Consider the following 13,886-nt stretch of genomic DNA (forward strand, 5'->3'; position numbering starts at 1 on the left):
GAAGTCAGTTAAAAAGAAAACACTACACTACACTATTTTCTTGTCCAGACGCGCAAAAAATCAAAATAAAATTTGGATTCAGAATCCCAAGCAGCGCAGGAGAGTGACGTCAGAGGCCGACCTTCTTCCTCGCCGCTTGTTTGGACACTAGAGTAACAAAACACTCAGCTGTTTACCTGCCAGATGATCCCTGTCCTTGTCTTTTTATCTCTCCATCCATCTTCTACCGCTTTTCCTGCACTCCAGGATCCAGTCTATCCCAGCTTGGCGAGAGGCGGGGTACACCCTGGACTCGCCGGTCAATCGAAGGGTCACATATGCAGACAGACAACCGTTCAGTCACTCATTCGGGGCAATTTTCTCAATTTTTTCCTATTAAACCACGCAGACTTTCAGGGAGAACATGTAAATTCCACCAAAAATCGTGCCCAGGTTTGTCGCAAAATGATGAGAAAGGGGTTTCTAATGTGACGCTAAGGGAACTTTCACTGTTCGGGCAGGGCGGTAACATAAAACCTGATGTAACTGGTGCATAATAAATCATTTTATCATTGAGGTTCGGAAAAGAAGGTGCAGAGTTACAGTTACAAGGAAAAGGGGCGGGTCGGCTGATGCTCAAATCAAAGAAAAGGAATAAAGCACAAAGAGAGTTTACAGGCAGAGCAACAAAGGGAAACAAAATCTGCGCAATCTGAAACGGGAGGAGAAACATGAATAAGTCAGAGTCAGTGATTAGTGTTAGTGTTTAGCCTTCACATCCGTCGTTTCCATCTCGGCATTGTCAGAATGAAAGTCAGAAGGAAATCTCAAGAGTCTTACTGGAGTGGCAGCGGGCTTCCGTCATCTTGGACGCTAAGCTAATCTTGCAGTCTTAGAACAATCAATGATCAGTCTTTTCCTAATCTTGGGCTTCAGACCATATTAAACATGGGCTCCAGCAAAGCCGGACTTGATTTTCTTTCCTTGAAGGGGTTTCACCTCTCCTCCAAGAGGCTTCTTCAGAAAATCGAGTACAGTTGCTACGAGTAGAAGTTTTTGAATTGACCGAGAGCCTCCGCAGACTGGTAGACGAGCGCTCGGGAAGAGCAGTAAAGGCAGCAGAGACAGTATTCGTCAGTAGTATGGAAGGAATGGGAACAGCGAAGGACGTCCTCATCAATATGGACTGTCCAGAAAGAGGAGCGGACGTTGGAGCGATGGACAGAAAAGCCAATGTATCACGACCAAGCTGGGAAAGGAAAAGCGGCGGACTGAAATAGCAGAAAAAAAATCCTGAAAGAATCCAGTTGTAGTCTTGTACCCTGTAAGAGGCTGTGACTTAAAACCCTTAAAAAGTCTTTACAGGTGGGCTGATAGTTTTACATGAGATATCTTAACGTTTTTAGACGTATCGCTGGCATACAGGGACACTCTTCAGCGGGTTTGCCACTGACTGCCATTCTGGCTTGTCTACCAGGTTTCCTTTTTTTACGTTTTTTTCGAGCTCATGATTATCGATCGTGTTAGATAACCGTAAATACTGGAAGACCTGTGGTACCGTCAAACACGTGCGATATTGTCTTTAGTCCAAGACTATGAATATAGAAATGCTATGTAGTTTGAAATAAATTTAGCTACATTTTGTAACGTTGTGTAAATAAATATTCAGCAGCGGCGCCAGGGGAGCATTTAGGGGTGCAACGTTTTGCTCAACAACACTTTGACCGGCTGAGAGAAGCGTGGGAATTGAACCAGGAATGCTCAATTCCAAGGATGGAACGTTGTGGCACGAAATTTGATTCATTCTTTGACTCAGTTTGCAAACCATATTAATTTTCCCCATTGAAATCAATAATTCCCATTGATCCATTCTCCAGCCCCCAGAACATACTTTGTAAAAGCTTTTCTATGGGTTTATTTATGGGAAAAATAAAGAAAGGAATTAAAGATAACCTTAATTATTAACGTGTTTCTGGTGCTTTTTCTTGTGTTATCCTCTTAATTAAAATGCTTTTTCGTGCTTTTTGCATTAAATTCGCCCTCCTAATGGCTTCCAAGAAAGTGAAAAACGTTAGTGATAGTGGTGTGAAAGGGATCCCCGGGTGCCAGGACCTTATTGTCCTATTTGATGTGGCAGCTACATAAAAACAATGATAAAATCTCTTAACATATCTTAGTTTAAAATTGTAAAAAAAAAAAAAAAATCACGTATACATTGCTCCTTCATATTTGAACTTGAGAGAAATGAGAGGGAGGGGGATAACGCTGAAGACAAAAGTCAAAATGTGCTTCAAAATGAAGACAAACAAAGATGCCAAGAGGCAAAAGTCTCCGGCATTATTAGCATTTTTATCGTTCCCTACCGAGCGGAGAGCCAAAGTTAACACAAGCAACCTCAGTACGTCATCAAACCAACATGTATTGCGCTAGTAAAACAATGGCGGTGCCCCCGGGTTAAAAATACGTGTTATAATTTTGATTTTTGGAGAAATAACAAGTCTTCGTGCCTTTTTAACAACACATTCTGGTATGAGACAAACAAGAAAAAAATTGAGCTACTTACAACTGATGCTCTCTCTGTTAGCATAGCAACAATAATGCCGAGTCACCCGGTTAGTCAACACAGCGGTTGGTAAGTTACAGTGAACAACCGAAGACAAAGAGTGGAGCTACTTAAAACAGACACACTCTCTCCTTTAGCATAGCAACGCAATTTCTGCAAGCAGATGGACGAATTTTGCTTCTCCGCATCTTAGTTCATCTTCATTTTGAAGCGCATTTCGCCTTCTGCTTTTAGCGTTAGCCTCTCTTGGGTTCAAATGGGAAGAGTTGCACAGGTGACATGTTTTTTTTCACAATTTTATACAAACTAAGATACGTTGAGAGATTTTATCATTGTCTTTATTTAATGTAGCTTCCCTCTTTCTAGAAATGTTGGGATTTTCAGTTCCATTTGTCAGGGAAAACCACCTTAACACCAAGCTTATGGAGCGATACCGTTAGCTTAGCGGCTAGTGATCGAAAAGCATTGTGGGAAATGTAGTTTAGTTTTAATGCAGCGTGAAATTATCTAGAAATGATCATCCAAAGGCCGAAGGGAACACATTGGTGGTTTGTTGGAGGATGTCAAGGTCCTGGAGGAGATGAGGTGGAGGGCAATGGAAGGTCGACATGATGGTGGACGTGAAGATCAGGGTGACGATGGAGGTGGGGTTGATGGAGAGGTGATTGAGCTGAGCTTGGAAACGAGGGCCGACATGGAAATGAAGATGAAGATGAAGATGACGGCGACCATGGTGATGAAGATGAAGATGGAGACGAGCGTGGGTCGAATGTGATGGAGAAGATGAAGATGAAGATGAAGTTGAGGATGCATGTGAAGGCGGAGGTGATGGAGATGATGGTGGAAACCAGGATGGACATGGAGATGAAGGTGAAGATGACGGTAGCTATGAAGCTGAAGATGGTGACGAAGTTGAGGCTGAAGATGAACGAGAAGGTGAAGGTGACGGCAAGGATGGTGATGAAGATGAAGATGAAGATGAAGATGCCTCAAACGGGTCTCCTCCTTGATTGGACGCCTCTCTCTGCAGGCTCCTCCTCATTGTTCTCCGCGTCTTGTTGATTTTCATATCATTTCATGCCTCGTTCCTTCATTGTGTTCACACTTTGTCCTGCCGGGGAGGGGGCGGGGAGCACTGCAGCCAATCACAGCTGACATTGGGGCGGGAGGCGGGGCTTAACCCTGATGGGTCAACTGTCAATCTTGTGAAGACATGCAACAATTCACCACCACATTCCCAACCACGGACAATTAATGGACCCGCTGAGCGTTTCTAGGCTATAAGAACATCGAACTTTCTAGACGTTTCTAGATCTCAGGCTGGGGGCGGGAATAATTAACTGGTGCAACAGAAAGGAGTGTTTTATTGTTTTGAAGTGTGTGTGTTGAAGGTGACCGAGCCCCCCCTCGACCTCTGACCCCCCCCGGGAGGAACCCTCCACCCACCCGACGGAACGCAGAAGGTAGAACAGAGAACCAAACATCTGCAATGACCCGAAAAACACCCGTCATGCACGCAGTGTGTGTGTGTGTGTGTGTGTGTGTGTGTGTGTGAAGGATTTAAAGTTTCTGTTACTGGTGATTTACAGATGATACGACCCCTCCCCGCTCCTCCCGCCCCTGGCTTCCACCCCCAACTCAGATTTTTTTAACCTCACAATACCCCCCTGGACCCCCCCGCTCCCACCTCCTTTATCTGTCCGAATATATTTGCATAATTTTCCCTGGATTATCTTTAATTTATTCGTTCTTCAGTAGAACGTTCTCCTGACATCAGAAGAACTTCCCACCTCCATCGCCACGGAGGATCCGGGAGCAGAACCACGGCGACGGTGGAACGGTGACTCTGCTCTCAGGTTTACGACCTTCCTGTTTCGGTATCAAACCTCGATGCGGGACGGCGAAGAGGGCGGTGGGAAACCGTTGCTAGGGAAACCACAAGCAAAACTGCCCGGAAGACATCGGGAGAACCTCCATGTTCCTCCCGCAGCTCAGGAACAGTCAGTAGGTCTATTGAAGACTTAATGATTGACAGCTGATCGGAATGATGGAATAATGACAGCTGGCTCCTCCCCCTCTGACAAAATATTATTGATGAATGCAGATTATGAAAATAATAATTTACCAATGTTTTACAACTGATTAATGATTTGGATTATTATTGGGGGAATGTAAATAATGACTGGGTACATTTTGTTAATGACAAGGCGAAAGAGCAGAAACTATAGTAATAACCATGTTATTATACACTGTAATACCTTGGTACTACTGTCTTACTCACTGTATTGGCGTGTTCTTATTCACTGTATTACTGTTACTTCTTTTTTTAACCACTTACTGTATTAGCGTGTTTTGACTCACTGTATAACCGTGTTATTACTGACTGTTACTCACGGTATGACCATGTTATCACTTACTGGCTTTTGCTGAAATTCTGTGCTATTGAATTACGACTGTGTTATTACTCACCGTAGAAGCCTGTAATTACGCAATGTGTTACTCACTCTACTACTTTTATTCGCTGTATTGCTACTTACTGCATTACCATGTTATTACTCTCTGTATTACTGTGTTGTTACTGACCGTTACTGCAGGATTCCTGTGTTATTACTGTGTTACTCACTGAATTACTATGTAATTACTCACCGTATGACTGCATTACTACTTAGTGTTATTACTTACTGTTAACTTCTTTTATGACCTGGTGAGTGTAGATGATGACAGGGTGAATTTAGATGATGCCTTAGAGAATCAATGCAGGTGAAAGTAAAAACAAACGAAGTGGATTTAGTTTTCTGAATTTAAATGAAGTTAGAGGATTAGATTAGAGGATGTCTGGCTGAATTTAAATGACTGGATGAATGTAGATGATGACCGGGTGAATGCACGTGAGATGCATTTTCTTCCATGTTGTGGACACACCCGCTGACCCACTTCCTGTCAGCGAAAGTAGAAGATGAGGAGCCTCCCTATGATCGCCTTTCCTGGGAAAAAGAAGAGGAGTGTGTGGGCCCCCAGGGGCCGTCGCGTGGACGCCCTACCTTGCCCTGCGTCCGCAGCCTCCGGCTCAGTGTTGCCCCCCGGTGGCCGAGGACACACACTGACCGCTTCCTGACGGATTTGTTGTGTTCGATGTTTTCCTCCCGTCAGAGCCTTCCAAGCAGAAAGCAACAAAAAAACAAATGCATCAAAGTGTGTCGCTGCCACTTCCGACATATCAGTCACTCTGGGGATAAGCTCATGCACACACACACACACACACACACATAAACACACATGCTGGTCAATATGTGGATTGAGGTAATGAGGTCATGTTCACACAACAGATGTGTGTGTGTGTGTGTGTGTGTGGAGGGGTACATTAACCACCCCCCCACATACACACCCTCCCTTGCTGTCGCACGCACTGTACCCTCCACCCCACCCCAACCCCGCCCTGATAGAGAGGTCAAAGGTCATGCTGGCTGTCAGGAAGCAGCAGCAGAGTATTATGTATAAAAGAGTATAATTGCAACTTTTTATTCATTCACTTATTATCACAGTGGGGGTTAATAAACCCCTAGTGGAGGTTGGGGAGGGGGACCCTACACCAACGCCCCCCCAAACACACATGGCGGGATAGCAGGAAGTATCAGTCTAAAACCGATCAATAGGTTCACTGAAGACGCAGGTGTGGATGAATGGTTGGATGATTGACAGCTGACGGTCCAGGTTAAACCCCACCCCTCAGCTGGGATTGGTCGGATCTTTGTGTGAAAAGATGCGTGGTTTCGGTCGTGTGCGTTGGAATGTCACCTCCTTTCACCTCCTTCCTGTTTTGAGTGGCGTTACCATGGAGATGACATCGGCCCGGGTCAAGACCATACGTGTCCTGCTCCTTCGGTGCGGAGGAATGGAACATAACCTTCTCCTTTCACCTCCCTCCTGTTTTGAGTGGCGTTACCATGGAGATGTTTTGAGTGGCATTGCCATGGAGACGACGTCGGTCTGGGTCAGGACCAGATGTTTATTAATATTGACCCGCTTTTAGCATCTTTTCCCAGATCTATTTTACTGTTTGTCTCCTGGCTGGTTCACCGATGGGAACAGGCCGCCGCCGCCACCGCTGCTGCCTGCTTCTGGCGCCGTTGAACCTTTTTAGCGGAGGCCGACAGCTCTTAGCGGCGTCTTTGCTCTGAGAGCGGCCGGCTGGAAACAAAAAAAAAAATTAAAAGAGCTCTCCAGTGGAGGAGCGGGTCTGCTGAGTGTCTCCAAAGCACAACCAGCTCCTTTTTAGGAGACAAGAGGCCGAGATGTTGGACACACACATGCACACACACACACACGCACGTGCAAGTGGACGCGCTCGCCATGGAAAAGTGCGTGCGGGTCACAGTTCGCACCGGAGAGGCAGGATGTGGGAGGCACACACTCGCTCATTCACCGCAGGTGACCTTTGACCCCTCGGTTGACCTTCTGCTGTTCATAAAAATAATCTGCAGATGGTCAGGAGGGTCAAGCCTTATGTTTCCTGCGTCTCAGATGTTACTGTACTTCAGGTTGGTTGTCAGGGTTTCATCCAGGTGGTTTTCTCCGTTTGAGATATTTTCATCCAGGTCGTTTTCTGCTTCTGCAGGTTGACCATCGAAGTGTTTTGTGCATCTGACATGTTTCTCCACATTCTCCATCTGGGATTTGTCCAGAAGGTCTTCTCTGTCTGAGAATTTTCTTCGGACCGTCATTCCAGGTGGACCTCTGCATCTGAGATGTTACTGCTAATCAAGATGGTTCTATGTGTCTGAGATGTTTCTGCAGGTTGTTCATCAAGGTGATTTATGCATCTGAGATGTTTCTCCACATCGTCCATCAGGGTTTCATCCAGATGGTCCTTTCTGTCTGAGATGTTTCAGAAGATTGAGTTTTTCCTGCAGGTAGTCCAACGGGGTGTTCTTCTGCATCTGAGATGTTTCTGAAGATTGTCCTCAAGATGGTTTCATGTGTCTGAGATGTTTCTACAGGTTGTCCATCAGGGTGCCGCCCAGGTGGTCTTCTCTGTCTGAGAAGTTTCTTTGGACCATCATTCCAGGTGGTCTTCTGCTTCTGCTGAGATGTTTCTGAAGATTGTCATGAAGACAATTCCATATGTCTGAGATGTTTCTGCCGGTAGACCATCAAGGTTTGTTTCTCCACATTGTCCATCATCGTTTCATCCAGTTGGTTTTCTGCATTTGAGACATTTCTCCAAGTTGTCAATTCATGTGTTTTGCACATCTGAGATGTTTCCTCAGGTTGTCCATCAGGTTTTCTTCTGGTGCTCCCGAGTCGCCCCACAGAAGTGTCACTTCCTGGTCCTCTGAGCTCGCCGAGAGAGTGTGAGGGACAGAGAGAAAGAAGCACATATTCTCAAAGTGCATTGTGGAGAGGAATTCCATTCAATACGGGGAGGGCGGAGGGGGGGGGGGGTCTTTTTTTTTTTGGGTGAACCCACCAGCCCCTTTGTGTGTCTGCTGAGGAAGTCCATTGTGCGAGCAGACACCCTGAGAAAGGAGCCCGGGGTTGGATCTCTTGTCTGCTGCTGCTGCTGCCGCTGCTTCTGCAGCTTCGCTCTGCCCTCGAAAAAAAAAAAAAAAAAAAGGGAAAAAAAAGGTCCTGAATGAAGCTTCAACCATCGGAAGCGGTAACACCCCCCCCCCACAACAAACACACACATACACAACAGCTCAGACGATGCCCCCCCCCCCCAACTTTGAAGACGGGCGACAATTAAACATGCAGCTTCACTACATTAATTATACATTCGTGCCTTTGTCTTTTTTTTTTTTTTAATTCTTGGGTGGGGTGGGGGGGGGCCTGGGGGCGGCTCAACAGGTCCGGAGCAAAAGAGAGAGATTACAGTGAAAAAGCTACACATGCAAATGCCGCCGCCGTATGCAGCGGGAGGCTTGGCTAGCGAGGGGGATTAGGCTAACGCTAACAGAAAAACAGTCCCCGTATTCAGCTGATAAAAAAAAAAAAAAAAAAAACAAGAAATGTTCCTCGAACTCATCTTTGAGGGTTGCTAGGAGACGGGGAGTTACAGCCCCGGGGTTTCCTCCGGCCTCCCCCCGGGCCGCGGCCTGGAATAAAGCTGCTCTCTGAAGCCATTGAGGTGAATGCGTGCTGGCGGGCGGCTCGGTCAGTTGGCTCCGTCGCGGTCGGAGTCGCCAGCCAACGCCTCCTTTTCGGACCCCAGGGGAGGGGTCGTTATTCAGGAGAGGCCAAAGAGGCGGTGAAAAATGTCTGGGGGGGGCGTGGGGGAACTCTTACTTCATTTACAAGCTGGTCTTTTTAGGGCCATGACACACCGTGCCAGTCGTCGCGCACCTGTCCGTAGGGGCGGGGTGCTCTGAAATTAGTAATCTTGGGACGGTCATCCCGGGACCCGCTGTTACATCGACAGCAACCTCCTGGGGTCATCCAGGCCACTAGGTGGCGCTGTGGGCCGTCGTGGAGGAATACCGCCCGCGGATCAGCGGCGACCCACTACGGCGAGAGGGGGCTGCTGCAAACGTAGATACACAGGCTCCACGATTTGCGGCCCTCTGACGCAAACAGGAAGTGACTATCGGAGGTCAAAGGTCAAGCTGACCTTCACCTGCATGGACCCCACCAGTGGAGTGTCCAAAAGCTGCGGGGAGAAACACGGTGTCGGATGAGTGCATCGAGGTTTCTGTGTCACAAGCTAAAATAAACAATCGATGCTAATTAGCCTCCTGGGGCGGGTGGTCATGGGAGACAGGAAGCGGAGCGGGAGCGGCTCCAGATAGATCCCAAACTTTGAACCTGGAACCTTCCCGGGACGGTACCTGCTGACCTTGCGGGGAGGCTTACCCTGCTCCCTCTGCCAACTCCCCTTATTGTAACCAACCGTACATCCTTTTTGGCGCACAGTGAGGTCTGGAGGGCCGTGTGTGTGTGGGTTTGTGCAAATTTTATGTGCGTGTTGGGGGTGGGGTGTGTGTGTGTGTGTGTGTGTGGGGGAGTGACTTATGTTGGCACGCCGACCGCCAGCCCATCACCCCGAGGCTCCCGGAGCCACAAAAAAAAAAAAAAAAAAAAAAAAAAAAGGAGGGGGGCCCAGAACGGAGCCCTGGTGAACATCGCAACACCCGCGGTCTAATCCGTTTGCCGGGCCACTTTGAAAAGCTAGACCCCCTTTATTTTTTCCCATAAATCCCCACCACCGCCACACACACACCCCGACCCCTTCCTCCTCCCCCATCATCTTTTCTTCCCGGGTGATTTTCTGGAGAAAGGACAGGCTTTTGTGGCTCATAGTGTCACACAGACATAAGACCTGAGGCTGCCAGTCATCCGATGAGGCCTTTCAGAAGCCTCCCTCTTCTCCGCTCACGTCGACCTCAGGAGACGGGAGGCGGGGGGGGGGGGGACGTGGTCGGGGTGGGCTCTTATTTTAGCACGTGAAAAGGCGCTGGACGCCGCTTGAAGACCAGCTCTTCACATCGGATACAATCGGGGGGCTGAAAGCCGGCGTTTTCCCCGAGAGTGGTGGGGAGTGTTTGCCGCGATGTTCGCCATCGAGTTTGAATGGAATGCGACAGTCGGGGGTGGGCGAATCAAAAAAAAGAAAAAAAAAAAAGAAAAGATTTGGGCTGGGTGGGTGGGTGGGGGTGCGGGCAAACAAGCTGTGTTTTCTCACAAGGAGAGACAAAAGACGCTCTTCTGGGATGCCGTCGCAATACAACGTGAAGAGACGGAGGTCAAACGGTGCCGACACCGCGCCGCTGTTGATTTGGCGGACGCTATCATTTACTCAAATGAACTCGGGAAAAAAACGCCGTATAAGGGAGTGAATAAGTGGACCGAACAACAGGCGGCATGTTGACAGCAGACGGAAGGAGGCTGCTGGCAGCGTCCAGGGCCACCGATGCCCTCACACAGGCCAGGATGTCACGAAAAGAAATGAAAACAACTGTAAATAAATAGCAACCGCTCTGGTCTGCTAACTGCTACGTGCTAACACATGAGCTACTTCCTGTAATGAAAGACTGATGACGAGCTCAGATTGATGAGCATCACAGAGCAGCAAACTGAGCTTTAACACATCTACCGTTTTAACGCGGTTCTATTTTTGACAGTTGATTTTTCATTTGACAGACATTTTTTGGACGCTTGTAGAAAAATGTTTTCTCTTGAATTTACAAATGGGAAAATTGCAGATAGAGCGAAAGGGAATTAATGTTTTTATTTCTTACGTCATTTATTTAATGATTAATGGTGTTTTAAAGGCAATAATCTACAGGATTTGTTAGTTCCCAGTGCAATCTATGCAATAAGGTCATTAAATTTTGGCCCATAGTGTGTTTGATTGTGACATCCCTGCCTCATTGTCAATCTGACCGCTTCGGAGGCCGGTTTCCGCTGGGCTGGTGGCGCCTTCTGCTGCAGGGGGCAAGGAACTGCATGTATTGGACCAAAAAAAGAGATGCGATGGGATACTTTACTGATCCCCATTGGGGAAATTGGAGCGCCACGGCAACACTGGGGACCAGGACAGACACCAAAAGACATTAAATAGGACAGGGAAGAACGGGAACAAAGCGACAAGTCCAAACCGCTGTCGTACAGCGTCTGAAGCGTTCAGGTCTGCACCGGGGGGGGGGGGATGCAACGGCTGAAAAAGCTGCCCGTCAGTAACAGCTCGTCGTGCAAAGGTGACTGGACAATTGTCTTTTTTCAAACTTACATAGCAATACAAATTGTAAACAGTGGGTTCCTTCTAGCAACATAAACTACAAGGAGGGTACATCTAAGCTTGTTCACGAGTGAAACCATCTACATTGACCATTCAGATACCCCTGAATATGAAGAGAGAAGCCTATCTGTGCAAGCCTTGATTAGGTTAGGACAATTACCAAAGTCCAGAAACTGTCCCGGAACCCATAGGGAATGCATTGAAGAGCCTGCTTTGGAAAAAGAAAAACAATTTGACAGGCTCAAAACAGCTCCCAGTGTGAAGAGAACACTGTCCACCATCAACACCCGCAAGGCAGCAGGTCCAGGGGACCGTACGAACAAACTTAAGGATGTCTTTGACAAACAACAAGCAACATCTCAAGCAGCATCACATTCACCTCGGGCCCCCCCCCAAGGGCTGCGTGAAGTTTTGCGGACGACGAGACTCACTACAGAAAGGAGGTCGACCTTCAAACCACGTAGCGCTGAGACAACAACCTCCTGCTGCAGGACCAAGGAGATTTGTTCAATGGAGCTGCCGTGCAGGGAGTGAGCAGCACCAAACTCCTGAGGGTGCACGTCACCTCTCCTGGACCACCAACACTGCAACACAGCGGCTCCTTGACTTCTTTCTCAAACTCAAGCAAGCGAAAGCCCCCACACTCATCATGCACTTTTTTTTTTTTTTTTTTTGCATTGTCACAGAGAAAACCACCATGCCTCTATTGCGCCATATACAATTATAGTATTACTTACTGATCTTTGCACCATACTGGACCTAAAAACCATCTGCTGCTATTGTATCATGCCGTCAAATGTTTGCCATCTTTTCACCTTACACGTACACTTTGTCATGGTTTTTTTTTAATTCGCCGCAACCTTGAACACTTGAACCTCACATACAGTACAACAAACACATTTTTTTCCCCACACTTTTTCCTTTCCATGTATGTATCTATTTATTCTTTGAGATGCTATTTGTATTTTTTGTCTTATGTTTTCTCTGTGTTATATCTCTAACCCAGAGATGCTGCTATTGTTGTGTTTTGTCCTGCTTTTTAAGATTGTTAGTGTCTGTTTTTGATTCCTCTGAACCTGAGAGCTGCTATCTCTAAATTTTGTCGCAATCTGATCCAAATGCAAAAACACTTGTTTTAAGAGGTTTATTTACAATGAAACGTATGGGTGATTTTGCTGAGTCCGGGTTGCTTCTGGAGTCCCAGGAACTTGCAAGGAAAGTTGAGACGTATATTTCCGGACCTGGGAACAATAAGGAGATAATGGAGAGGACGCAGATCTGTCAGGAAGGGACGAGTGGAATCCTGGAGAAGGAGGTAGCTCAGAGGAGTGTCTACTGAAAGGAGAATCCTGAACTTGAGGAAAGTGGGGGCGCAGAGTTTGTCGGAGGGCAGACAGGTTATGCAAGGGGTGGGCAATTATTTTTGCTGGCAGGCCACATTTCTTATTTAATTATGTATGCGCAAGCCAACTGGGTATCAAGTAAATTGAACAAAATGAAAATTGCAATTTAAATATTTTGGTATTTCAACTTTAAAATCATTCACGATCATATATATGTGCCGACATTATTTCCTTTATAATCATCCAAACATTGTTAATCAAAAGGAAAAAATAAGGAGTTTCTAAATTCAATATTGATTGAAATTACTTTAAATATTGTAGCGTGTCACGAATGTTGGGGTTTATGGTGATGCTTGTTTTTCTATGTGATTTTGGGGTTTGCTGGGAATATTGTGGGCGTGGTTTGGGGTGCAAGAAAATTGTTTTTTTTACCTGGAATTGAGCGTGACTGTGGCCAACCACAGCTATTTCTTATTAAACGAACGTTTCTCTGTCAACCAGGTGTTTTCCCTGACTAAAGCGCTACAATATTAAAAGCAAATTGTTTAGTGGGCCGGATAAAAAAGAGAAACGAGACGGATGTGGTCCGCGGGTCGTAAAATGCCCAGGTCTGGGTGATTCTGTGGCTGAGGAGGAGGATGAGGACGGATCAGCCTTGTGAAGACAGCCGTGGGTAGATGGACCCAAGAATCCTGTTGATCACAAGACGCCGGAATGGAGCAAGATTAGGTCCAGGAGGCTGGTCGAGGTAACCTCTGCAGATCAAGACTCTGGCCCGGAAGGGCTGGCAACAGGCTCTTCTTAACCTCAGTCTGCACTGCACACCTGCTGAAGTCCACCTACCTGCAGCGCTGCTGCTCTATGAGGCTCTCTGGTGGAGAACTGCAAGAACTAAGAGGTGAAAGGAACTGCACACACTTTAAATTTGCACAATTCTATTATTATCATTTTAATTTCATGTCACTGTGGGATTGCTCGATTCCTCCGTATGTCCAGTACATGCGAAGAAATTGACAAAAAAGCTGAGTTTGATGTTGACATGGGAACGCGGGGCAATTTCAACCTGACTGAAAATCACCCCAAAAAGAAGACGGTTACCCACAGAGCAGCACAGCATGCTGATTGGACATTACATTCAGAGGCAGCCAAAATGGTCAGAACTGCTATAACGACATTAAAATGTGATTTTAAAAATTCCCTCTTTTGCCACGCTTTGGTGCCGCATTGAGCAGATTGTTCTAATGAACAAATCACCCCTGGTGAGAAG

The sequence above is a fragment of the Fistularia commersonii genome, chromosome 7, assembly GCF_037954325.1.
Source record: "Fistularia commersonii isolate RoL2024-O1a breed Wild chromosome 7, RoL_Fcom_v1.0, whole genome shotgun sequence".
In the NCBI taxonomy this organism is placed as follows: domain Eukaryota; kingdom Metazoa; phylum Chordata; class Actinopteri; order Syngnathiformes; family Fistulariidae; genus Fistularia; species Fistularia commersonii.